This window comes from Coregonus clupeaformis, chromosome 9 (assembly GCF_020615455.1).
Source record: "Coregonus clupeaformis isolate EN_2021a chromosome 9, ASM2061545v1, whole genome shotgun sequence".
Lineage (NCBI taxonomy): Eukaryota > Metazoa > Chordata > Actinopteri > Salmoniformes > Salmonidae > Coregonus > Coregonus clupeaformis.
Window position 1 is genome coordinate 2641516 of NC_059200.1, and position 25780 is coordinate 2667295.

The 25780-nt window shown below is 44.8% G+C and overlaps 1 protein-coding gene across 10 annotated transcripts in view; it reads left to right on the forward strand.

Annotated features, from left to right (window-relative positions):
• The window catches only part of LOC121573566 (autism susceptibility gene 2 protein), a 493378-nt gene that overhangs the window by 168930 nt on the left and 298668 nt on the right, over window positions 1-25780 (forward strand). The gene's annotated exons all lie outside the window — the stretch shown is intronic.

Consider the following 25780-nt stretch of genomic DNA (forward strand, 5'->3'; position numbering starts at 1 on the left):
CATCGTTGCCTTTTAACGTGCCTTTTAACGAATTTGGCATCAAACTGGTGCATTAAACCCAGGCAGGCCTTGATGGAAGCGCCTGAAGTCTCTCTCCTCTCCCCCTGTGTTGACCCGTTTAGGGCAGGTTGAGAATGCAGCTCTGATGCTTTTCTACTTCTCCTCAGAGACCAGGCTTCCCCTCTAGCCATACAATGCAGATGCTGAAAGTCTGTTGGAAGAAATGTTGTAAAAACACAAGCTGAGCAGCGGGGAGGTTGTCTGTGTGTGTGTGCGCGCACACGCATGTATGCATGCGTGTATTTGTATGTGTGTGTGTGTGTGTGTGTGTATCTGGGAGCTATCAGAAGCAGTCAGAGGGCATACAGCACTTGCTCTCTTTTCATTCTCCTCCTCTCCTCTCCTACACACAGCCTGCGGCCTGCCATCCTTCCATCCCTCTCCTCCTGATACATTCATCCTGTCAATGCTAAACCTGTAGTTCACGTGTTCGGATCAATAGCGCTCGGCAACGCTCACTAGGAGACGTCTCGGCCTCCACCAATCTGCTGTAATGTGATGGCAGTTGCTAAGGAGTCTGGTATATGCTGCAGACTATATTTGATACATGAGGTTTGAGGATTTTAATGATGCTGCTGTGCTGCTGCCCACACTAAGGGGCCCTGCCAACAGAATGGATATGTGTCTTTTCTGTGCCCTGAAATCATGTTTTATTACACTGAGGTCATTATGATCTGCGTTAAGCTGATTTATTTATCTATGTCTGGAGAGTGGGTCAGGATAGGGGCTCCCAACCTGTGGTCCGGGGACCCCTGGGGGTCCGCAAAGATGACCTAGGGGGTCCTTGTTAAGGTATGATCCAAAAATAAGCTATTTAACACTCATACAACTTTTTCACCCAGCCTAATAGTCTGATTATTTTTGTTATAAAAGTAAATGTGTCAACTCGTAAAAAAAAGAAGAAGTAATTTGTCAGTTTGCTGGTGTGTGAAATGAGAGGTCTAGCTGTGTAGTGGGTCAGTGGGCTTTAAAGCTGTCTGTTTGTCTGCATGTCTGTCTGTCTGTCTGTCTACATGGGCTTTGCTTTGTCATGGCCGCTTATTTGGACTTGAAAATTCAAGGCTCCAATTATGATTATTTGTATGTATTTTGTCCTTGGCTTAGATAGATTTGCTCAACAGACTGTGCTTAATCCCTGGAGATATTTATGTGTTCGCTCCAAGTCACACACATGCACACACACACACACACACAAACACATGCATGCAAGCAGGAACTCCCACATGCACGCATACACGCACACGCGCACACACACACACACACACACACACACACACACACACACACACACACACACAGAAATACAGCCTCCTATCAGTTGAGTGGTACTACTGTCTGTACTAACCCAGTCTGTAGATTACCTAAATTCTCGCTATATCTCAGCCAGTCATAGCTGGGCTAACAGGCCAGACTCCAACACACATGTGGCTTGAGTTACCTTCCCCCGAGATAACTTCAGGACTTAGTTCATGCTGGAAAATGTCTGCTTGTGTGTGTGGATGTTATATCTTATTTGTTACCTGCTATACAGTGCTGCTCTAGCTCCTCCTTACTCCATGTGCTCCCACTTTCCCACTTTGTCATCATGTCAGCTATACAAGGTCTGGAATATGGCAGACTATGACTCACTCTCTGTTTTCCATCTTTATTGCTATCTTTCCCCCACACTCTCTCTCTCTCTCTCTCTCTCTCTCTCTCTCTCTCTCTCTCTCTCTCTCTCTCTCTCTCTCTCTATCTCTCTCTCTCTTTCTCTCTATTTCTCTCTCGCTTTCTCTTTATCTCTCTCTCTCTCTTTGTTTATCTCTCTCTCTAGCTCTCCCTGTCTCTGCTGGTAATGATTTGTGTGCTGCATGGTCCAGGTCTTCAGTGCACACTCAGAGAGGCTCCTGGCCCGCTCTTCCAATAGGCCTCTCCTCTCCAACCTCGCTCCGCTCCAGCTACCCCTTCCCTTCCTATCTCTCCACGTCATTGTCACCCCCCCCCCACACACACTCTCCTCCCCTCGCCTGTGAGCAATTACAGCACATTTATCTCTCTTTCCTGCTTTCATCTGATCCCCCTGCTCGCCAAGGCATTAGTGGAGGGAGGCAGCAGCTGGTCCCGTGGGTCGGCCGTTCCCCGCTTCCTCCAGGTTACCCGCTCCCTCGAGGTTCCCCTCCGTGCGGCGGAGGAGAGGTGTGCGTGCGAAAGCTGTTTAGGGGGAAGGAGAGCTGGAACATCAGGGGGTTGGCACCAGCCCCTGCATGAGTCTGAAAGTCATTGGAACGTGGAATTATTCCACCCCGCCCTCTTCCATTCCCTTTCTCTAATTCTCTGAAGTCTTTTTTCCTACCTGTCCAAGTCTCTTCCTGACTTTAAGGAATGAGTTCCAAATGAGGGGCCTGCCACTGCTGCTGCTGCTCCCCCTCCTCCCTCCTGGCTGGTGAATGTCTGTCTGTCTGTCTGTGATGGAGCTCAGCGTCAGACACAGGGTGGGATCTCTGGTCTCCAGGAGACTGCTGTAAGTGCCTCAGTCTCTCTTCAGCTCTCTTACAGTAAAACCACATGTGACTTTCCCCTTGGCCCCACTCCAGTGTGTGTTTTTTTGTCCCCCACGATGAAATCGGGGAGGGGACTGTGGATCTGTCTCAGTTCGTTCGTACGTTAGTTACACGGGATATTTCAGACAGCACTGGCCCTATTTTGATGAAACTTGGGTGAATGATGCGTCTTGCCATAGAGATCCATAGAGATTACACTGATTAGACAGATGGTGTCACTATAACAAGAGCTTGAAAATGCTAACTTTGAAATGTCACACCCCTCACCCCGTTTGAAATCCGGTACAGTCATGAAATCCGGTAAAGTCATGAAATCCGGTACATAAGTCCCTCTACTCACAAGGAACAGATTTGCCTCAGGGAACCATAAGGTCCACCATGATGAATTTTCCGCCATTTTGAATTTTGGGAAAAACACTTAAAACGCTACTCTTCTGGCACCGAATGACCGATCTGCACAAAACTTGATATGTCATCTATGGACAAAGGTCTATCAACGCAATATTTTCCAGACTAGTACCTAAAACAACATGGCCTATTGAACAATAAACATTCACGTGGGCGTTGTCTGGCACATAAATGCATATAAATCAGTCAAGGATATTCGTATTGTAACACAATTTGATACACATCTTGCAAACACTGTCAAGACTCAACATATGCAAGAACATTCATATTGTCCACATGGTAGTGCTATAACAGGCACATGCTTATCTCTTGATCTTTTTGACTCAGAGTGCTGAAATTTGGCGCACATACTCAGGGATATGAGTCTAGATAACCCACATGATATCTCAGACACCACTGGCCCGATTTTGATCAAACTTGGATGAATGATGCGCCTTGCCGTAGAAATCCGGCATTAACAAAATTGATAGCCCCAAGGGGGGCGCTATAGTAATCAACTGAAATTCCAAACTTTGAACAAGCAAATCTTCTGTCCTGTTTGAGCTTGAATTGTTATCACTAATTGGCCCAAGGGGGGGCGCTGCATCATTTGTGGGGGAAACATGTTTACTGTTGCCTTGTTTTTAAATGTAAAGGAAGTGTAAGGAAAATATACTGATAGTAAGACAGTAGGGTAAATCCCTTTAAAATCACTTTTTGACAGCACCCCTTTTGATTTGAACAAAACCTTCCATATATATTTGCCCATTGTAGAAATGCGACCTGAATGCCAAAACATTTTGGACCTGAATGCCAAGAGATAAAGGTGCTCAAAGTTTGCATACCCCACCATACCCATTTTGCATGTGCCACCCTGGCTTGCGTGATGATGGTGACCTGTCCTGACAGAGAGGCAGCAGAGCAGAGCGCCATGGCGTGAGGCTGTCTGCCCTCCTGCCTACCTCTTAAAAGCTTTCAAACAGGGTTGTCAAACTATTTGATAATTTCAACATTATTATTTTATTTTTTTTAACTTTACCGTCAATTACCTAAAAACGCATAAAAAAATATATACATATTCGCAAATGTGGTAGCTTAGATCCTATTTTACATCATCTAAGGTTTTAGTGTTGTGCCCGCCATCGGTTGAGACACACCATACTCTTGAATACAGGGTGGGTGTCATGCTGATAAATGTACTAAAATAATAATGGGAATAAAATGTACATTTTAACTTTCAAATGGTACCATAAAAGATGGTTGGAGTGCTACAAATCCGAGAATGTTGACTTGAATGGGAAAATCTGTTGTTTTAAATTATACTGTCAATCCGCCATAGGAAACACACTGAAATCATAGAAATATAGATAATAGAATAGTCATGGCCATTTAAGTTGACGTTCAACAGTGGGTGGACCGGCAGTCGTCTTTGTGGTAGTTCATTCTATGAATTATATTTATATGATTGAAATGACACCCACCTTGTATTCAAGAGCATGTTGTGTCTCAATCAATGATGTGCACAACACAAAAACCTGATGTGAAATAGGGTCTAAGCTACAACATATGCGAATATGAAAAAACTTGTATGTGTTTTTAGATCATTTACGTTAAAGGTTAAATTACATGTATATTTTTAAAAGAAATAATACAATATTTTGACAACACTGTTTGTAAGCTTTTAAATGATGTCAAACTCAACCGTTTATATTGTCCAGTGATGAGGACATGGATGTCTCATGGTATGGTGGGGTATGCAAAATGGGTAAACTTTGAGCACCTTTATCTCCTGAATGTTTTGACATTCAGGTCCAAAAAGTAACTTTCTGACCACCATGGTTCCATGGGCAAACATTTATAGAAGTTTGGTTTAAATCAAAAGGGATGCTGTCCAAAATTATTGAATTCAAATGGATTTACCCAATACTGTTTTGGGAGCCGACCATCTCAATGTAATGGTATTATAACGTGATTAATAATCATAATCATAATATGATATACTAATGAGACAATGTTTGATTTAAGTGAATGTAGATCTCAGAGCTCTAGGGGCTGTTCCTTAGCTGTGGTTGGTTGAGTGAGAACTGAGAAGGGGAGCAGAGCGTGACATTTCCACAGCTCCAGAGGGCCAAGAGTGTCTTGCCCACTCAACTAAACATTAACAGGATACATTTTCCCAGAGACTGAGCCAAGCTCACATCATTTACAGTCTATTTGCCCTCCGCTCCCACCTTAGAGCACACATTTGAGTGTGCTATCTGCTCAAACACACACACACATGCACGCACACACACACACTCTGGCATCGTTAGAGCAGTTACAGAGATTGTCGATTGTGTAACACTTTCTTCCAGTCACGACATCCGCTCGCTCGCTCAGTCAAATGTGAGAGGGGGAGGCAGGGGAGGCAGTGCCATTACCAGAGCTGGTACTAACTGCTCTCTGAGAGGTAGGCAGGAGGGCAGACAGCCTCACGCCATGGCGCTCTGCTCTGCTGCCTCTCTGTCAGGACAGGTCACCATCATCACGCAAGCCAGGGTGGCACAACAGGACACGGCACAGAGCAGCGTGGACTGGAGCACAGGGCCAAGCACTCAGGTTCAAGCAGATGGGGACAACATGGCAAACAGGGGGGCATTGATTCTATGATGAAGATACACAACCACTATGGATACTGCAGATTCTTTCTGCTGATCTAGTCAGACCCAGTCTGCTAGTGATTTGTGTTTTGTTGTCCCTTCCTGTTTAGGGATAGTCCACCACCGTGTTAGTAATGCTCTCTCTCTCCAGCCTCAGTGGGCTTTACCCAGAAGAGGAAACCTCAAGAAGCTTAATGCCAGTGCTTACAGCAAGTCGTCTTTGCCAGAGCAGACTCATGCGTTAATCCTCTATATTAGGAGAGAGGACAGGGGTATAACTAGATTTCCTGAGTGGGCCCTGTCTCTGGCTCAGTCCCCTGTCTCCCCCTGTGTTATCTAGCCATCAGAGAGGGGCTGCAGTACGCTAATATCAGTAGTAGCAGGAAGAGCCCTTTGTGCAGTGAGCCAAGTGAGAGCCTGGGGAGGGGAAGGAAAGAATTGGAAGAGAGGAAACAACATAACCCCATCCCGTGCCCTGCCGTACTATACCAGGCCACTTCCTCCCGGTGCGTGCAGCTACATTAAATAGCTCAGTCGGAGAGAGTGAACGAGAAAGAGATAAAGAGTTGGGTCTGAGACCTTAACATGCACGCTCAAGTTGCATTAAGCTATGCACTCTCACAATGATTCTCAATGATTCTCTGAATATCTCTCTGTATCGCCCCTAACCATTGACAAGCAGGTAAGACCCCTGGGTGGCCGGAGAGGAAGGAATCTGAAGTGTAGCAAATGGGTGTACTAGTGTTGTGCGTTTGAAGAAATCCCTTCTTCCTGTTCCCCCCTCTGTATTTTTCTCTCTCCCCTTCTCTTTTTCCCCCGGCTTGATTATGTGGAGATATGTTACTTTTCATAGAGTACCGCTGCATTAGCCCCCAGAGAGCTTAAAAGATTAAAGGAACCACTAAAAGCATTTAGGGAAGTGAAGAGGAAGTTTGTGCATGAGGGGCTTTGGGTTGGAGGAAGAGGCTTTCTTCTTCTTCTTCTTCATCGTCTTCCACGGCAGGCAGCAGGTTTAGCGGAAAATTGGAGCCGGGGCTCAGGCTTTGTAGCGGAGGACTCTGGAACATCTGGGCTGGTGTAGCTGAGAAAGGAGAGGAGAGCGACGCTCACCCCCCCTGTATAATCCTGTTAGCACGCCCAAGGCGCTGGCTGAGGGTGTGGGGACTGGGGAGGCTCACACACATAGACATACACACGCTAGGCATACACACACACACATACACACTCTCACACTCACACTCACACACAGACACAATCTCTCTCTCTCTCTCTCTCTCTCTCTCTCTCTCTCTCTCTCTCTCTCTCTCTCTCTCTCTCTCTCTCTCTCTCTCTCTCTCTCTCTCTCTCTCTCTCTCTCTCTCTCTCTCTCTCTCTCTCTCTCTCTCTCTCTCTCTCTCTCTCCCTCTCCCTCTCCCTCTCCAGGACATTGTGTGCCTCCAGCTGGGAAGCATCTGTATAGTTAGGCAGGCAGCCTGGGGCCTTCTCTCAGCCTTTTAAGCAGCTCCTCTGTTTGGTTCCTCTGTTGGGCCCCTGGGATGAAGGTATTTAACAGGGAACGGATGAGAAAGAAAACACACTTCTCATAGCATTGAATGGCATGATCTTACCAGATTTAGATTGTCCTCATCTCATACCCCATCAGGCAGCAGTGTACTGTAGTGCTCAGTGTACTGAACCATGCATTAAACAATGTTCTGTTCTTCCTCACATGATTCTACTCTACTAAATTGAATTTAAATGATATGATCTTATTGCATGATGTGTTTAATTGTTAAGCTAAAATTCCAAAAGCGGCTGTAGATAACCTTTTGATCTCTACAGCAAATGCTCATTACCCTCACACGCACTAACAGACTAAGGTGCTTCCACACACTAACACAGACTAACAGCATGGTCCATGCTCTGTGTTTTCTCTCTCTCTGTTGCTGTTGTGCATCGTGCGCTACTCTCTTGCTAATGCACACCAGGCTGTGGATGGAATGGGTGCTGTGTGTTTTGTTGTTCTCTGGTGATTCAGGCACAGTGCTGGCCGTGGGGCGTATAGCCAAGCGTGTGCATGTGTATGTGGGAAGGGAGCGGGCAGGGAGGCAGGCAGGCAGGCAGGCAGACTGTCACTAAGCATTACAGGCACCATGGACTCCCTGTGTACGACACGAGGCCTGGGTGAGGAGCCAACACAGCACAGCCTAGGGGGGTCCTAGGGTTATACTCACACCCCTCCCCCTGTATAAAATGTGCAGTTTGTGTTTTACTGTGTTTATAACATCCCCAGTGATGACCTAAGCCCACCTGACAAGAATTTACTGCGTAGGCCTTGAAATGTATGGTGCACATATGTTTACACTTCGTTTGTTTGTTTTTGCAGTCTGGAGAGAAAATTAGTCCCTTGAAGATGAATTTCTCTTTAAACGTTGGAGCCTGGAAAGGGTATTGCCCCAAGTGAACCCAGATTTTGGGTCTGAGTGTGCTTATTGCTGTAACATATAACACATTGTTAGCCTTTTCTTTACAACATTGCAATTTATATTTGGCTTTGATACCTGAGAACTTGAAACCACTTTACAATATTGTACTATGTACTCTCTTTCACTGCAATACATCCTAGCTTGTCCCAAATAATGCCTCTCTGGTTCTCCGTGGATAATAATTCATTTTGGTTATCATTCATTCATCATGTTTGTAGCAACATAAGCTATTTCTGTGTAGTGATGGATGGATTGCCTTTCAACAGAGTTGTTACTGTTTCATGTTGGGTTGCCAAATTTGGATAATTCCTCTGCGATAAGGACCCTATTATAGCTCTGGCAGATATTTCACACCACTGTCCCAGATGACATAATTATATACACAATCAGCAGTGTGTGTGTGATCCTGACCTGATGTGCTACTAAGGAGATTGACAGAATGTAAACACAACCAGGGTGGCCCGCTGGCCCCATCTGAGCTATGTGTACGTGGCCATTTTTAGACCTCTTGTTCTCTTCCTCCTATAGTATACAGAAGACTAGTTGGTCTGGCTCATCATAACCCATTCCCTCAATGCTTGTATGGTGTTTGAAGATGGCATAGTGGACAGTAGAGCAATAATGACTTTTTCTTTGACTTTCTGAAAGTCTGGTGGATCAAAATTCCAGTGGTGAAGCTAACTTGCTTCAGAGCAAACATTTAGCTTAATCAGATCTGATATGTCCATGACAGCCTTTGACTGAATATGTACTGTTGGACGCAGTTGTTCAATAGTCTGAATTAGGGCTGTCCCCGACAAAGAAAAATCTTGGTCGTCGAGAGTCGCCCTGTTCTTTCGACCAATCGATTGGTCTAAATGTTTAAACCTATTTTTCCATATATGCTGTAGACAGACACACCCTGTGTTTGAATAAAATCAACTACATATGCACTGAGCTTGTCTGATGCTATAAGCACACTGTTTAATTAAATCATTATGACTCATAAAGGGGATGGTCACACTGTGTAAAATTTTTTATAGCGAGTGCCTGTGTGACTGGCGCACGTTGTCTCGCTCTCCTCCCTACTGCAGTGAAAAGGCACCACAGCACAGCAAGTGTTTATTGCGCTGTCCATGCTGAAGCTGCAGCATCATTTGAGCCATTTAGTTTCTTACTTGTTTCTGACTGAAAAGTTCTGTTACCGAAATCCCTTGCTCTCTTTACGTGAAACATGTAAGCATCGCATGCATGTGAACAATAGGGCCTGACCTATAGCCTATCATAATCATATCAATAAATTGGTTATAACAAACTCTGAACACAAAATGGATGCGGAGGACGTGAAACAGAAGCTTGAAACGGGCGAATGTTTACTGGTTGCTCAGGAGGGAAAGGGGAAGTCAGATCTGTGGAAGACATTTGACTTAGTTGTGGAAACTACTAGAGATCAAGAAAAAGGAGGGTATAGGAACAAGCGTTGTGTGAGTATTATGTGTGCCAAACAGTTGCTGTTAGATTACAATATTATAATTTTTTCTGACCATTTGGAACAGTGTAAACAACACTAAATAAATAAGTGTACCAGAGTCTGTTCTAACAACAACAAAAATACATATAAAGCCTTTATTACAGCAGACTAAAAACAGTTGCATGCATTTGTAATTTGCGGTTTATTTATTGTTTAGGCTAATTATTCAACCCTCCCATTTTAATTTAATTTTAAAACTAAAATGCTTGATTGCATTTCAAAGCATGAATGTCTCGTATGCCGTGTGATGGCATGAACAAATTAATGATTGCTTGATTGATACAGTAGCCTACTGTATATATTGAAATATAGGCCTAAGTAAGTAATGGTATGATGGTATTAAGACTAAACAGGACACGCTCTTAGGCCTGCAGCTTGATGGTGCTTATACAAGGCTACTATACAAAGCCAACTAATGATAACGACATTACTTATTATTATAATGATGATCATGATGATAGTAATAATAACAATAAGAAGGAGATCAAGAAAAAGGAGGGTATAGGAGCGAGAGCTGCGTGCATATTATGTGTGACAAACATGTTATGATTTAACTGGATAGAACCCAAATGCAGACAAGTACACCAAGCCAGAGAAGTTTTAACAGGTTTATTATAATGTTCAATAGTCCAGGTTTCCAATAAATGGGGAAGAGCAAGTCCAGGTTACAGGGAGGGTACAGATCCAGGTCAGGGCAGGTGTGGTACCGTAATGTCCTAGTGTCCGTGGTGAGTCCAAAGGAGAGGCCCGATAGTGGAGAGCAGGATGGTGGTGGCAGGAGTGAAGCAGAGGCAGGAGTCAGGTTCCAAATATATGGTTGTCTTGACTATGATCTGACGATGAGTGGAAAGTTTGACCGGGTCTTAAAGGCTGAGGTGATTATGGTGAATGAGCTGCAGCTGGAACCCTGACTCCCGCACACCAGACTTCACTCCTGCAATCAAGGACAGACAGAGGGAGGGGAGAGCAGAGAGAGCTACCCAGCAGCAGTAGGCCTAACAGTACCCCCCCTCTACGGACGCCACCTGGCGGCTGACAGGGTTATCAGGATGTAACCTATGAAACTCACGGAACCAGAGCAGGATCCACAATGAAGCTCCTGGGCACCCAGGAACGTTCCTCAGGACCATAACCCTCCCAATCCACCAGGTACTGGAAACCACGACCCCGGCGGCGAACATCCAGAAGTCGCCGGACAGTGTAGACCGGACCCCCACCCACGATCTTGGGCGGAGGAGGGGGACGAGAGGCGGGCACAAAGGGCTAACCGACACAGGCTTAATCTGGGAAACATGAAAGGTGGAATGAACCCGTAGGGAGGCAGGAAGCTGTAGCTTAACCGCGCAGGGGTTAACAATAGACAGTATCTTGAACGGTCCTATAAAGCGAGGCGCCATCTTCTTCGACTCCACCTTCAATGGAAGGTCCCGTGACTTCAGCCATACCTCTTGACCAGGAGAGTAACCGGGAGCCTGGGACCGGTGACCGGTTGGCTTTGCCTCTGCATGTACGCCAAGCTCGGGACAGAGCTACCCTGGCCTTCCTCCAGACCTTGCAGCAGCGGCGCATGTGGGACTGCACCGAAGGGTACCGCAAGTTCCCTCTCTTGGGAAGGGAACAGGGAGGTTGATAACCCAGAGCACACAGAAAAGGAGACAAACCAGAGGAAGCGTTAGTCAAGGTGTTATGAGCATATTCCACCCAGGGGAGCATGGAGCTCCATGACCCAGGGTTAGACCCAGTGACACAGCGAAGTGCGGTCTCCATCTCCTGGTTCGCTCTCTCGGCTTGCCCGTTGGTCTGGGGGTGATATCCAGAGGACAGGCTGGATGTAATGCCCAAAGCTTTACAGAAAGCTTTCCACACCTGGGAGACAAACTGGGGACCCCTGTCAGAGACAATATCCGTGGGTAGACCATGAGAGCGGAACACATGTTCAACCAAAATATCAGCCGTCTCTCTGGCAGTGGGCAGTTTAGGTAGGGCCAAAAAATGAGCGAACTGAAAAACGATCAATCACCGTAAGAATGACAGTCTTACCAGATGAGGGGGAAGTCCAGTGACAAAATCCATAGCGATATGCGACCAGGGCCGGCTGGGTATAGGTAGAGGTCGTAGATGACCAGCGCTGGCCTGGGTGGAGTTTTACTTCGTGCACATACCGTACAAGCAGCAACGAAGGCTCGAGTGTCCGCCTCCATCGTGGCCCACCAGAACTTCCGTCGCACAAAGTCAAGGGTCCGCGAAACTCCAGGGTGACAGGTAAGGGGAGACGCAGGGAGCCCACTGAAGTACCTGGGAGCGAGCAGACTCAGGGACAAACATCCGGTTAGGAGGACCCCTCCCAGGGTCAGCTTGATGATGTTGAGCCTGTCTAACAATCCCCTCGATGTCACATGTGATGACTGCAATACTGCAGGTAGGAGGCAAAATGGGTTCAGGGTTACTACCAGTATCAACAGCCGAATGAACACGAGACAGGGCGTCAGGCTTGACGTTGCGTGACCCAGGACGGTAAGACAGAGAAAAATTGAATCTCCCAAAAATAGTGCCCACCTGGCTTGACGGGGTTGAGCTGCTTCGCTGACTGGAGGTAAGCCAGATTCTTATGATCCGTCCAAACGATGAAGGGTTGTTCCGCCCCCTCCAACCAATGTCGCCACTCCTCGAGAGCCAGCTTAACGGCGAGCAGTTCACGATTTCCAACATCATAATTCCTCTCTGCCTGAGAAAGTTTCCTTGAGAGAAAAGCACAGGGATGCAGTTTGTTATCTTCAGGAGAACGTTGTGACAACACTGCACCTACCCCAGTGTCGGATGCATCCACCTCCACGACAAACTGGCGGTCGGGGTCCGCTGCATCAGAATGGGAGCCGAGCGAGCGATGTTTCAGTTCTTCGAACGCTGATTCGGCCCCTTCATTCCAAGCGAACGGTCGTGAGATGGAGGTGAGACGGTGAGTGGCGCCGCAATGCGGCTGTAGTCCTTGATGAACCTCCTATAGAAGTTCGCAACCCCAGGAATCGTTGAAGTTGTTTGCGGGTAGAGGGAGCTGGCCAGTCCGTGACAGCAGAGAGTCTTAGCTGGGTCCATCCGCAGCTCCCCCTGAGCTATGATGTAACCCAAAAAGAGGTCTCAGACACATGAAATTCACATTTCTCCATCTTCACAAACAGTTTGTTCTCCAACAACCTTTGCAACACCTGGCGCACATGCAGTTCATGTTCCTGGGAGGACTCTGAGAAAATCAAGATATCATCCAGATAGACAAAAACAAACCGATTCAACATGTCCCGAAGGACATCATTGACTAGTGCCTGAAAAACAGCAGGGGCATTAGACAACCCAAAGGCATAACCCGATACTCAAAATGTCCCAAGGGTGTGTTGAAGACAGTCTTCCATTCATCACCCTTACGAATGCGCACCAGGTGATACGCATTTCGTAGATCCAGTTTCGTAAAGATGGTAGCACCATGAAGGAGGGGAAAAGCAGAATTAATCAAAGGCAGAGAATACTTGTTCTTAATGGTGATGTTGTTAAGTCCACGGTAATCAATACAGGGTCTGAGGGTCTTATCCTTCTTAGCAACAAAAAAAGAATCCCGCTCCTACAGGTGACGAGGAAGGCGCATATACCTGCCGCCAAGGGAGTCCCGAATGTAGTTCTCCATAGCCTCCGTCTCCGGCCGGGAGATTGTACAGGCGCTGCTGGGGAGCGGGGCTCCTGGCTGGAGGTCAATGGCGCAGTCGTAAGGCGGTGAGGAGGAAGAGAAGTAGCTCTGTGTTTGCAGAAAATGGATGCCAGGTCATGATACACATCAGGAACAGCAGAAAGATCCATGGACTCCAGTGGAGGTTGAGGCACAGTACTGGCAGGAGTCTGAGCAGAACACAAACAATTCACATGACAAAATGTGCTCCATGAAACAATGCTACCTGTCACCCAATCAATGTGTGGATTGTGTTTTATGAGCCAGGGGATACCAAGGACCAGGGGAGTCTGTGGGCAGTCGATAATATGGAATTGAATGTTCTCCTGATGATTTCCCGACACTCTAAGACAAACAGGAACAGTCTGATGGGTAATGCGGGTCAACAATTGTCCATTTAGACCCTTAGCCTGCAGCGGACAGTCCATAGGAACAGTCTCCAAATCCATTTGTTGAGCCCACTCTCTATCCAAAAAGCTTTTGTCGGCACCAGAGTCAATCAGCGCACTAACAGAGAAATTCTGAGACTGCCACTGGAGGGATGCCTGGAGCAGAATGCGGGGAGAAGAGGAAGAATCCGCTGCTCGCTCACCAAAACTTCTCCCCATAAATGATGAGCGGCCCTTTTCCGGACGAACTGGGCAGGAAGGAACGGAAATGACCAGCTTCTCCACAATACAGGCAGACCCGAGCCTGAAATACGACGTGCACGCTCCTCTGAGGACAACCGGTGCACGACCCACCTCCATGGCCGGGTTCGTGCTCCTTATCGACTCGGGAAGACCGGCTCTCTCCGTAGGGACGATGCAGGGAGGAGTTTGTTGATGACAGACAGGTTGCTTGGAACTAACCTCCTCTCCGGCAGGCGCTCCCGAATCGATTATCCAACCTGATAGTGAGTGAAATAAGATTATCCAGCGTAGGCTTCATCATATGACACCAATTCATCTTTTAAAAGTCTCAGACAAAGCAGTTGATGAACACTCCTTGTATGCCTCGTCATTCCAACCACTCACTGCTGCTAAAGTCGGGAAACTCCACTGCCATCTCCGCCACACTACGAGCCCCCTGCCGCGAGAAAAACAACCGTTTCGCAGCCTCCTTGCCTCGTACGGGGTGGTCAAAAACCTTCCTCATCTCCGTGGTGAAGGCCACGTAAGCGTTGCAAATGTCCGACTGACTCTCCGCAGACCAGCGGATCCCCAGGCACGAAACGGAACCGCTAGTAGAGTTGATAAGGTAGGCAATACGGGCTCTTTCTGAGGCGTAGTGAGGGCTGTTGTTCAAACACTACTTGAGCATTGAGTCAAAAATCGCCACAGGTTCCCATGTTCCCGTCATAGCGCTCTGGAGCAGGAACAAAGGGCTCTCTTGATCTGGGCTGAAGGGGTAGTAAGGGCAAGACACTTGATTGGTGAGTAATTGAACCTGATTAAGCAGCACCTGACTGTCCTCAGCAATCGTCTTAAACAGGGTATCATGTTGGTCAAGTAGAATGCCCTGATTGGCTATGGCAGTCCAAATTTGAGTGCACTCTGGGGTGGATCCGCACTGTCGGTGTTGTTAGATTACAATATTATTTTTCAGCCTGTTTGGAACGGTGTAAACAACACTAAATAAATTATAAGTAAAACCAGTCTGTTCTAATGAAAAAAAATCAAGAAGCATTTATTACAGCAAAGCAAAGATTAAAAACAGCCAAATCTGTGAAATTGCTTTATCCAACATTTTGCCGTTGCATGAGGCTTGGTGCTCATGGAATCAGTAGGCTATTAAACAAACACTCAAACAGGCAACAGAAGCTAGATCTGTCTTATTTATGTTGATATATATGGATGATTTATAAAGCCAGGCACATTTAACAGTTAGGCTGTTGATTATAGACCTAATTAAGTTGGGGTTTCCTTTGTCCTCACTTTTCTTAGACAATTAGGCTAAGGCAAGGGCTGTTTCCTCGTCTCTGCTGCTGCTGTCTCCGCCGCATTGTTCTCAATCCCAATATGCTGGTTAACTTTGCTATTATTCACATAGAAGAGGCGCCAATTCTATGGCACACTGAAGATGATGTTTTAGAACCGCGGACAGCGACCGTATCCAACACGGGAGAAAGCGCATTTGTTATAAAATAATATTAGATTTATTAGTGTTGCACCATCATTTTTACAAAATATAACCATATACAATTTCAGTATCACGTCTTAGAGTGATGGACTGAGCCATCCCCGTGGCCTCCGCAATGGATTAGTCCACTCAGACACGAATCAGACATTGACTAAAGAAATCTCGGTCGACCAACAGCCTATCGACCAAACAATCAACCAGTCGACTAAATGGGGTCAGACCTAGACTGAATAGATTTTTCTTGTTGGAAACAAATGTCAAATACCCTACTAGAGATCTATGGAGAAATCCTAAAGATACTTTATTTATATGAAGAGCGCAGCAACTACAGGGAAAGATCAAGAAAGGGGTATAATGAGGTCAGAAAGAAAGAGCTCTGTTACACAGGGCATAAAACAGAGAGCCAAGGAGGGAGAAAAAAAGATGTTAAATGAAGAGGGAAGATTAAGAGGTTGAGGGGAGGGAGAAGAGAGAGAGAGGGGAGGAGGTTGGTACAGTAATGTGTGTAGTCAGAGACGAGGACAGGAATAGGACAGAACGCCCTTCTTACTGCCATGTGCCACTAGCGATGAACACAGCTGAGGTCCATCTGAGGAGAGGTCCTGTCAGCCTGCCAAGCCTGCTGCACCCCACACACTCACTGCATACCGTGCACACCACACACACCACGCCAGAGAGAGAGAAAGGGAGTGAGAGAGACAGGGGAAGCATAGAGGATAAAGAACTGAAGCAGGAGAAAGAAGAAGCTGGTGCTTTGGCTGTTTTCTAGCTGTGTGATTTATTGTGCCCCTGTTGCTGTGTGATTCCTTTTGGAAAATACTTCTTGACTTGTTCCCTTCCCGTCGGCACACTGAGTCAGCCAGGGACAGCAGGCGGAGGCAGGATGATCAAGTCCAGTTGGTTCTATGTCAAGTTCAAATACAATGAAAAGGTAAGTTGATGAGCTGTTGGTTTCTGCTTTTCTTCCTGTTGGGCTCTGGCCAAATGTGCACTATATAGGGAAAAGAGTGCCATTTGAGACATAACCTTAGCTTTTTACCTTTAGCATAGCCATAACTTATGTCCCTAATGGGATGTCCGGCACACTTTGTTGTTGCTGACTATCCTGCTTTGACAACACAGGAGAGAGTTATATCATTATTATTTAAGTTGCTCATACATTATTCAACATAATGTCTTACCAGCATTTTGAGACCATGAATATTCTATCCTTTTTTCCATGTCTCTCTCAAGGCTGTGTTTTAAATTAGGATTTTAACATGTTAGGAAATGTGAAAAGTGGGGCTAAATAGGGATATGTAATTTTGCCCATGGGAATTTTGGCTTGAGATATGTGTACATAGCTATGTACATATTTATATTGATCCCACTTTCATCCAGTTTCAATCTCTCACAGCTACAGCTAGGGCATGTGAACCTCTCCTGTGTGGTGGCAAGGTGTTGAAGACTTAATGCTGAGCAGTGGTGTAGTGGAGGGTATAACGCAGGTATACGCCTTATACCCACTTATTTTTCAGTGGGCATTGTGTATACTCACTTCTTAATCCCAACTATGTGTATCAAAGTAGTGTTGTGGAGGTATACGCCGTATCAATTAATAAGGTTGATGGAACAGATCAGAATGTTTAGCTTAAAATGTTGGTGAAATATTATTTCTTCACATTTTAGGGGCAGCAATGTGCACACAGCGGTAGGCCTACACGTGAATGTTCCAAAATACAATTTGCCGAAAACACCATTCTACATGCAAGTGGTTTACATTACATTACATTTTAGTCATTCAGCAGACGCTCTTATCCAGAGCGACTTACAGGAGCAATTAGGGTTAAGTGCCTTGCTCAAGGGCACATCGACAGATGTTTCACCTAGTCGGCTCGGGGATTAGAACCAGCGACCTTTCGGGTACTGGCATCACGCTCTTAACGACTAAGCTACCTGCCACCCGGTTTCATGGACAGAGATGGAAATATCCGTTAGAAATGTAGAAAGAGGGGAAATATGAAGATGCAACAACTATCATGGGTTGCTAATATGACTAGGATAATGCCTTTGACTGCTGAAACAATGAAAGAAAGTTGAAAGAAAACTAAAAGAACAGGAGAACGAATATGAGGAAGTCTTTATAAAATACTTGTCTCTATGGTGGGATTTTGGCTATAGGCTACTTTGAAGCAAGGCAAGACATGTCTCATATGAAGTAAAACATCCAGGTTTCAAACAATTAAGGAACAGGAAAAATATAGTGATGCTAATGATATGCCTAACCGTCTTCTGGTACATGGAAAGGCTTTCCCAAAAATGTAATGTTAACTACACTCTTAGAAAAAAGGGTTCCAAAAGGGTTCTTCGGCTGTCCCCATAGGAGAACCCTTTTTGGTTTCAGGTAGAACTCTTCTGGGTTCCATGCTAACCAAACAACAGTGCTAGGTGCCTGCGCACTTGAATTAAAGGGTAACTACACTCAAATCAACATTTCTTAGATTTTTCCCAGACCTCAAAAGTGGTCTCCTGATGTGGTTTAAGCATTGTTATGGACTTAAAACACCCCATTGTGTTGTATTTCTATAAAAGAAAGTGTGACTTTCAGAGCGAAATCTGATAATAACAATAATAATAATCTGAAATGTGAATTTCGGACTCAGTTGACAGCCTCATTTATCTGTTTCAGTAGTAGGCCAACTATTAGCCTACTTGCACAGTACAACTTGGATTTATCATTTTAGGTCAATCAGAGTGTATGTCACTGTTTCTCATATCATTTTTCACACAAGACGCCTTTCCTTCGCCAGGTGGGCCGTTTGGAAAATGTTGGGCAAAACTAGAGTATACCCACTTCTCCAGGCACCACTACATCACTGATGATGAGGAGTTATACTGTACCATCCCCTGTCCACACTCAGTCTAATGTGATGGCTCTGGCAGGAGGTGTGCTTTGCCTATGGATTTGGTTACTGCATGTGTAAAAAGGATGCTGTGTGTGTTTGGATGGGGTTACCTTGTGAAAACCAATGCCTGAGCCAGGGCCCAGCACTTTGTCGAGCAGCCTGCCGCCTGACCATACAACAAGTGCTCTTCTATTACACCACCCTCTGACAGCCAGCCATTCAGTCAGTGAGTCAGACAGACAGACATCCATCTCTCTTCCTCATCCGGCTAATATGTTGAGGTTGTAACCCCCAAGTAGTCAGGTTCTCTGAGTCGTGTCCGGTGACTGGGTGGCTAGAGCATCACTCCAGCTAGGCGATCTCCTTACCTAAACAAAGTATTAGGTTGGTCCTGCTTGTCTAGGTTCACATTTGTTCTCTCACCTTTTAGAGGTGTTTTATGTACTTGTACTGTTCCTATCCTGCTCGAAGGACCAGTACTTGAGTGCAAGAGTTAGGGAGAGATGGAGAGAGTTTTATACAGAGACTAACTTACACAGAGTTTGATGCCTATAAGCTGTTGTATGACTATGATGCTGCAGTCTGAAAAGTGAAACTGTGCCAAGTGGCCTCATGGGAGCATCTGTTGATACCTGAGGGCTCTGTTTCTGCTGGTTACTCAGCTGCCATTTTGTGTCTCCTCTGGCCTGCATGGAGGAGGATTTCATGTCTGTCTGTGTAGTAATGGCCTGGTGTGGCGTGCTCACTGCTCATCCCATCAGGCAGAACTGCCACCCTCACCGCCACCATGGTCATTTCCTCTCATCACGGCCCTCAACTCTACACTGCACAGACTCTGCTTGCCCCATGCTGGTGACGAGTTAAGGGAACCATCACAACCGGATGACTGCATGGAGCCGCCCCAGCCGGGTTTAAAAGTGTTATATAAGAATGCAGCTTCTCTCATTCATTCATTTCCACTTTACCAGCCCTCCTTCCATTAGTATCAGACAAAATAAAGTGTGAACATTTTAACTTCACAGTTGATTAAGGAAAGAGTGGTGAAATGCCAGGATCCGAGATGGAAAGAGACAAGACGAGATGCTCAGACTTCTGTACTGATATACAGTGCCTTCAGAAAGTATTCATACCTCTTGACATATTCCACATTTTGTGTTACAGCCTGAATTCAAAATGGATTCAATATATTTTTGTTTCTCACCCATCTACACACAATACCCCATAAAGACATAGTGAAAACAAGTTTTTAGAAATGTTTGCAAGTTTATTGAAAATTAAATACAGAAATATCTAATTTATATAAGTATTCACACCCCTTTGCTATGACACTCCAAATTGAGCTCAAGTGCATCCAATATCTTTTGATCCTCCTTGATGTCACTGCAACTTGATTGGAATCCACCTGTAGCCAATTCAATTGCTTGAACATGATTTAGAAAGAAACTCACCTGTCTATATAAGACCCCACAGTTGACCGTGCATGTCAGAGCAGAAACTATACCATGAAGTCCAAGGAACTGTCCGTAGAGCGCCGAGATAGAATTGTGATGAGTCATATACAGTATCTGGGGAAGGGTATAAAACAATTTCTAGAGTGTTGAAAGTTTCCAAGAGCACAGTTGTCTCCATCATTGGGAAATAGAAAAAATATTGAACTACCCAGACTCGAACTAGAGCTGGCCGTCCGACCAAACTGAGCAACCGGGCAAGAAATACCTTGGTCAGGGAGGTGACTAAGAACCCAATGACCACTCTGACAGAACTGCAGAGTTCCTTGGCTGAGATGGGAGAACCTGCCAGATGGACAACAGTCTCTACAGCACTTCATCAATCTGGGCTTCATGGAAGTGGTCAGACGGAAGCCACTCCTGAGAAAAAGGCACATGACAGCACACCTGGAATTTGCAAAAAAGCACATGAAAGACTGAGATCATAGGGCAAAATATTCTGTTGTCTGATGAGACACAAATTTAACTCTTTGGCTTGAATGCAAAGCGCTATGTCTGGAGACAATCAGGCACAGCTCATCACTTGTCTAACACCATCCCTACCGTGAAGCATGGTGGTGGCAGCTTCATGCTATGGTGATGCTTTTCAGCAGCAGCGACTGGGAGACTGGTAAGGATAGAGGGAACAATGAATGTAGCCAAATACAGGCAAATCCTTGATGAGAATCTGCGACAGAGTGCAAATGACCTTAGACTGGGGCGAAGATTTACGTTCCAACAGGACAATGACCCCAAGCATACAGCCAAGGCAACGCAGGAATGGCTTCAGAACAATAATGTGAAAGTCCTTGTGTGGCCCAGCCAAAGCCCAGACTTGAATCCCATTGAAAATCTGTTGAAAGAGTTAAAGATTTGCTGTTCAAAAATCTGCAAGGAAGAATGGGAGAAAATTCCCAAATCCAAATATGAAAAGCTGATACAGACATACCCAAGACGACTCAAAGCGGTAGTATTGACTCAGGGGTGTAAATACTTATATAAATGAGATATTTCTGTATTTAATTTTCAATAAATGTGAGAAAAAAATATCAAACATGTTTTCACTTTGTCATTATGGGGTATTGTGTGTAAATGGGTAAAAAAACAATATGTAATACATTTTGAATTCAGGCTGTAACACAACAAAATGTGGAATAAATCAAGGGGTATGAATACTTTCTGAAGGCACTGTATGTATCAGAGATTTGATGAGAGTAGGATTAAAGATATCATGCTTTGACAGATCGCTGGACTCATTGAATAGTGGAGATCTCTAATTTAGCCTACTCTCGTATCGAGTTTTAGTATATAGATATTTAACAATTTTGTTTACAATAGAAAAATAGTCCTATTCCCCTGTGTTTTTGCTCTCTGTGTACTGTACTGTGTATGTGTGGTGTGCGTGAGCATGAGAGTATGTGTGTGTGGGCATGCATTGACTGTTGAAGAAAATACTTTGCCTCCGCTGCCTCTCCTGCTCCTGGCTGACCTGTCTATCCTGCAGAAAGGTCTGTTTGATTGACAGCTGGCCTCTCAGCTGTGTTTATAGGAATTGACCTTAAACAAGCAGGTTCAGCAAAAGCACTGTAGTTTGACTAACTGGCTGTTTTCCTTTCCCCGGACTCTGACGTGAGTGAGTGGGAGGGTGAGTGAGATGGGGACGGAGCGATGGGAGGCGGGCTAGCTGGTGGCTGCAGAGCTGAGGGGGTTGAGTGGGTGGGTCGACCACGAGGGGAGGCGGTGGAAGGAAGGAGAGTACTGTAGCTCTATTCTCTGTGTGGGCTCTTTGTCCTCTCTTTCTCTTTGTGTGTCTTTGAGCTGCTGTGGCGCTAGACCCTGCAAAGGCCTGGCTCTACTGCTGAGTGCCAGGGCCCACAGAAGGTGAGCAGTGAGCACGCCCTATACTAACTCACACTGGGCTAATTCTTTGTTACACACCCACAGCCATGTGTATGTATAGTAAGAGCTCTCTCTCTCTCTCTCTCTCTCTCTCTCTCTCTCTCTCTCTCTCTCTCTCTCTCTCTCTCTCTCTCATTCCCTCTCTCTGTCTCTCTCTCTCTCTCTCTCTCTCTGCCAGATATTATACCTGGCCTTTGTTGGATGATGTTCCCTGCTTGGTGCTTGCTTTATTTGATCTTATTCAATCTTTATTTCACCTCTATTATCCCTCCCCCCTCTCTAGGTTTAATCACATCCCTGAGCTGTTTCACAGAAAATGATTTTACTTACCTGGAAAAGCCCAGCAATATGATGGTTCCTGCTTTAATGTGGATAATTACAGAGAATGTGTCTCGTTTATCCTCCTCTGTATTTACTGCCAGTGTGCCAGGCTGTGTTGGATGGTTGGAGACTACAGGGAGGTAGAGCATCATAACTATAATGACAATACCAACCGTTAAGTGGGGTGTGGGTTGGAATTATGGGTGGACAGTCCTCCATTATGGAGAGACATAGTAGGTAGGAGCTCACTGGCTCTCTCCCTCAGGGGTCTGCTGACCATGGAAGTATACGCAGTGAAAGATGAGATCTTGTATTACCTTAAATCTGTGATCTATCATCAAAACCCATACAGTACTTCCGTATGGAGCATTAAGCATTGAGCTATATATGGTCATTTGCATGTAAAAGGACCTATGAGCACCAACATGTGAAGTTCATAGAAGCATGTCAAATCTGGTGTCAATTGAAAGCTAAGAGTCTATATTTTTGAGAAATATTTTAAAACCATTTTCTATCCTAAACATTAGGAATAAGCAAAGGCTTTTTTTTTCTTATTGTCAAACAGATGGAATAGGAGTCTTAGAAAACATCTAGCAGAAAAAGTCTTAAAAGGTATTACAAATGCATCAAAACACAATAATGTTGAATTAAAGACCCCAGCCAACTAATATCAACATGTATATTTAGTAATTATTTACCTTGTGTAAGTTTAAGAAACATTGATCTGTGCCTTGAAAATCTGTTACCAAAAACCCACATATCTTTAAGATATTTTCAAAATGTTGTCCCTCACGAGGAGGGAGGATAATGAAAGTTCACAGAAGTAACAAGTAAAGGTAGACCTACCAATTAGTTATAGTGTTTTTACTGATATCTATTTGGTTTATGAATTATTAAGTGATTAAAGCTCGAAATTCTGTTACCAAATTGGTAACGGAATTTCCGAAAAAATCTGTAATGGAATTACTGCAATTGAATTGGCTACAATGGGAAATCATAGTAGTCACAAACCACAGTTGGGTCACCTGCTACAGTCTTCCCTTCCACTGGCATCTTCCACTGGCATACTGTTACTTTCAACTAAACTGTTTTCTTTCTCTTTCTGTCGTCTGGTGGTCAAAGCAAGTGTGAAAACATTTAGCGTTTTACATTTACTGTACTTTTGCGCTGCTTTTGTTGATAACTAAATCTGAAAATATTCTGCATACATTCAGTAACATTATAAGAATATTCCTGGAAAATGTGGGGTAGGTGCAACATATGACAAAACAATGACAAGGGTTTGAGTGGGAGGACTAACTGGTGTCTCCAAGTGGCCACACCTCTCCAAAGTGTGCACAGTTCCTAAATCATTTCAATGCACTTTTATGACTCAAAGTAGAGTCTTCAACTATAAGGTGATTTTTTTTGCTCTCCTAGCTGTGCCGTTGAGGAACTAGAGCAAGCACACTTGTAATTGTTTTGTTTGGAACATAAACCTGCATCCCCGCCATCACAAAAATTCCCAAATTAACGGGAGGGATGGGGCAACTTCTTGTCGCATGTGCTGCTCAAGTTCAGAACAGCTGTCAGTCAAAACCCGTACAGAGTTGTGAAGCACAGACCCTGAGCTCTGACGTCATGTATAGCATGTTACTGTACAGCCACTGCGTTCCAATTTAGGCGCTTATCAGTGCCCAAATCTGCCATTTTCAACCTGTATACGGGTTTGAGTGTGAAGGGCTACAGTAATAGCCAGTGTGTGGAATAATACCCAAATATGCAAAGGAGGATATTGCATATTTCTACATTTGTGTACCTATTTAGCATACTTCACCATGAAGAGAATTACATTAATATCCATTAATTATGCATTTCTGTGTAATACAGATCAGGGACCCATGATGAAATTCTGTTACCGCAATTCTGTTACCAGGTGTAAATCCACTTCACTTACTGTAGTTTTTCAAAGTCAAGGTGTCATGTCATAGCTGACACCCAATTCATTCTGCAGACGTCTTTAAATCTTAATTCGGAGCAAATATTTGAGTTTTTGGAAAACATGGTCATACAAAAAACTAAGGGATATTTTACCGAAATTCTGTTACCAAACTTTGCATCTCCACAGGTCTACCAGTAAATTTATTTTTGTAAAATGTTAAGTGTAAAAGTAGTCCTTGTGCATAGAGTGATATGGTTTGTTAAACTTTTAAATCAATGTTTTTTGTTTGGCATACATTTTTAAGTGAAAAGTCTAAGTATGGAATTGCCAGTCAACTGTACCTTCTCTGTTGTATAACTCGCATGCCTCGCTGAGAGCATCTAAAATGTACAATCACCCCCCCCTCCAAAAAAACAAAAACACAAAGTTGACTTCTCCTCAAATAATGAAAGAGTTTATCTGCATGAAAATTTTATCCCAGCCAATCCACGCTTGGCAGAATTTAATGAGAGTTTATTGGAGCGGTTTAGCAAAGCCAGTTTAATTTATTTACGCTTAAAAGCTGAAGAATTGGTAAGAGGATTACAGAACGTCTGACCCTGTCCGCTGTGGTAAAGCACACAACTTTTCAGAAAAGCAGCACACTTATTTTAGAGTATTGAAATTCTAGGACCGTGTTTCTGACTGTAGCTAGCCAAGGGGATTACTGTTAAGTCCCAGAGTGGTCCAGATGTTTCAAAGGCAGTACTGTGCAGTACACAGTGAGGAAGCATCACACATCGCCTGTAAACATCTGTCAAACAAAAGGCCTTACCACACAACAGATTTTTGACAGTTGAGCTAACTGGATTTAAGGATTTTGTTTGTTTTGTTTTCTAGTGAAGTGATAAATATAAGTTCAGTATAGCCATTTACAGTAGAACCCTTCAATAATCTTTAATGTTCACACAAGCTCCTTCGTCAGAGCATTGTTGTTTTACGTTATCCACAATTATGACTGTTAGCAGTGGTTGGCTGATTAGCATTGTCAGTATTTGACAATATTTGCAATCAGATTCATACTGTAGATTAGATCACTTACTCACAGCAGCCTCTTCCAGACCACCAAGGAATTTAGAACTGATCAGAAAGAATGAATACACAATGCCATTGGTTTACAATGATATGTTTCATAATATGACAAACTGAGCTTCATTGCTAGCAACAGCAGCCTTCATTGCAGATGACAAATGACAATGACTGTCTCCCTAAGTGAGTACTGACCTACACTAGGAGGTTATGTCACACCATTCTCACTGGTATCTGTGTGTGACTGAGAACCATGTTTGGTAATGCTGGTTTCTTCTCCTCTCCTCTCTGCTGTACTGTGGACCTGGAGAGGGCTGTGGGCTGCAGGCCTCCTCAACCCCAGGGGGGAGGGGTCTGGCCTGGGCTCTGAGCGGGATCACATGTCGCTCTGCAATTTTTGTGTTCATTTGCTGGATGTAAACACAACGGCTCTGCTATAACACTGGCTGCCACTCTCTAGTCTCTCTCTCTCTCTCTCTCTCTCTCTCTCTCTCTCTCTCTCTCTCTCTCTCTCTCTCTCTCTCTCTCTCTCTGTCTCTGGAGGAGAGTAGATGGGCTGAGTGTGGATCACTGAGCAATGACAGAGGCGAGATTGGCTGGGCTCTTAGTGCAGCCACCAGGGACAAGGGCTAAGAGAGTATGACAGGGTGATTGACAGCAAGCCCAGACAACCGGGAATGGCCAGTCCCTCTAACACTGCCTGCTACAGCTCACCTTTAACCAATGTACACATTTATAGTCCATATCTATATAATGTGTGCATGC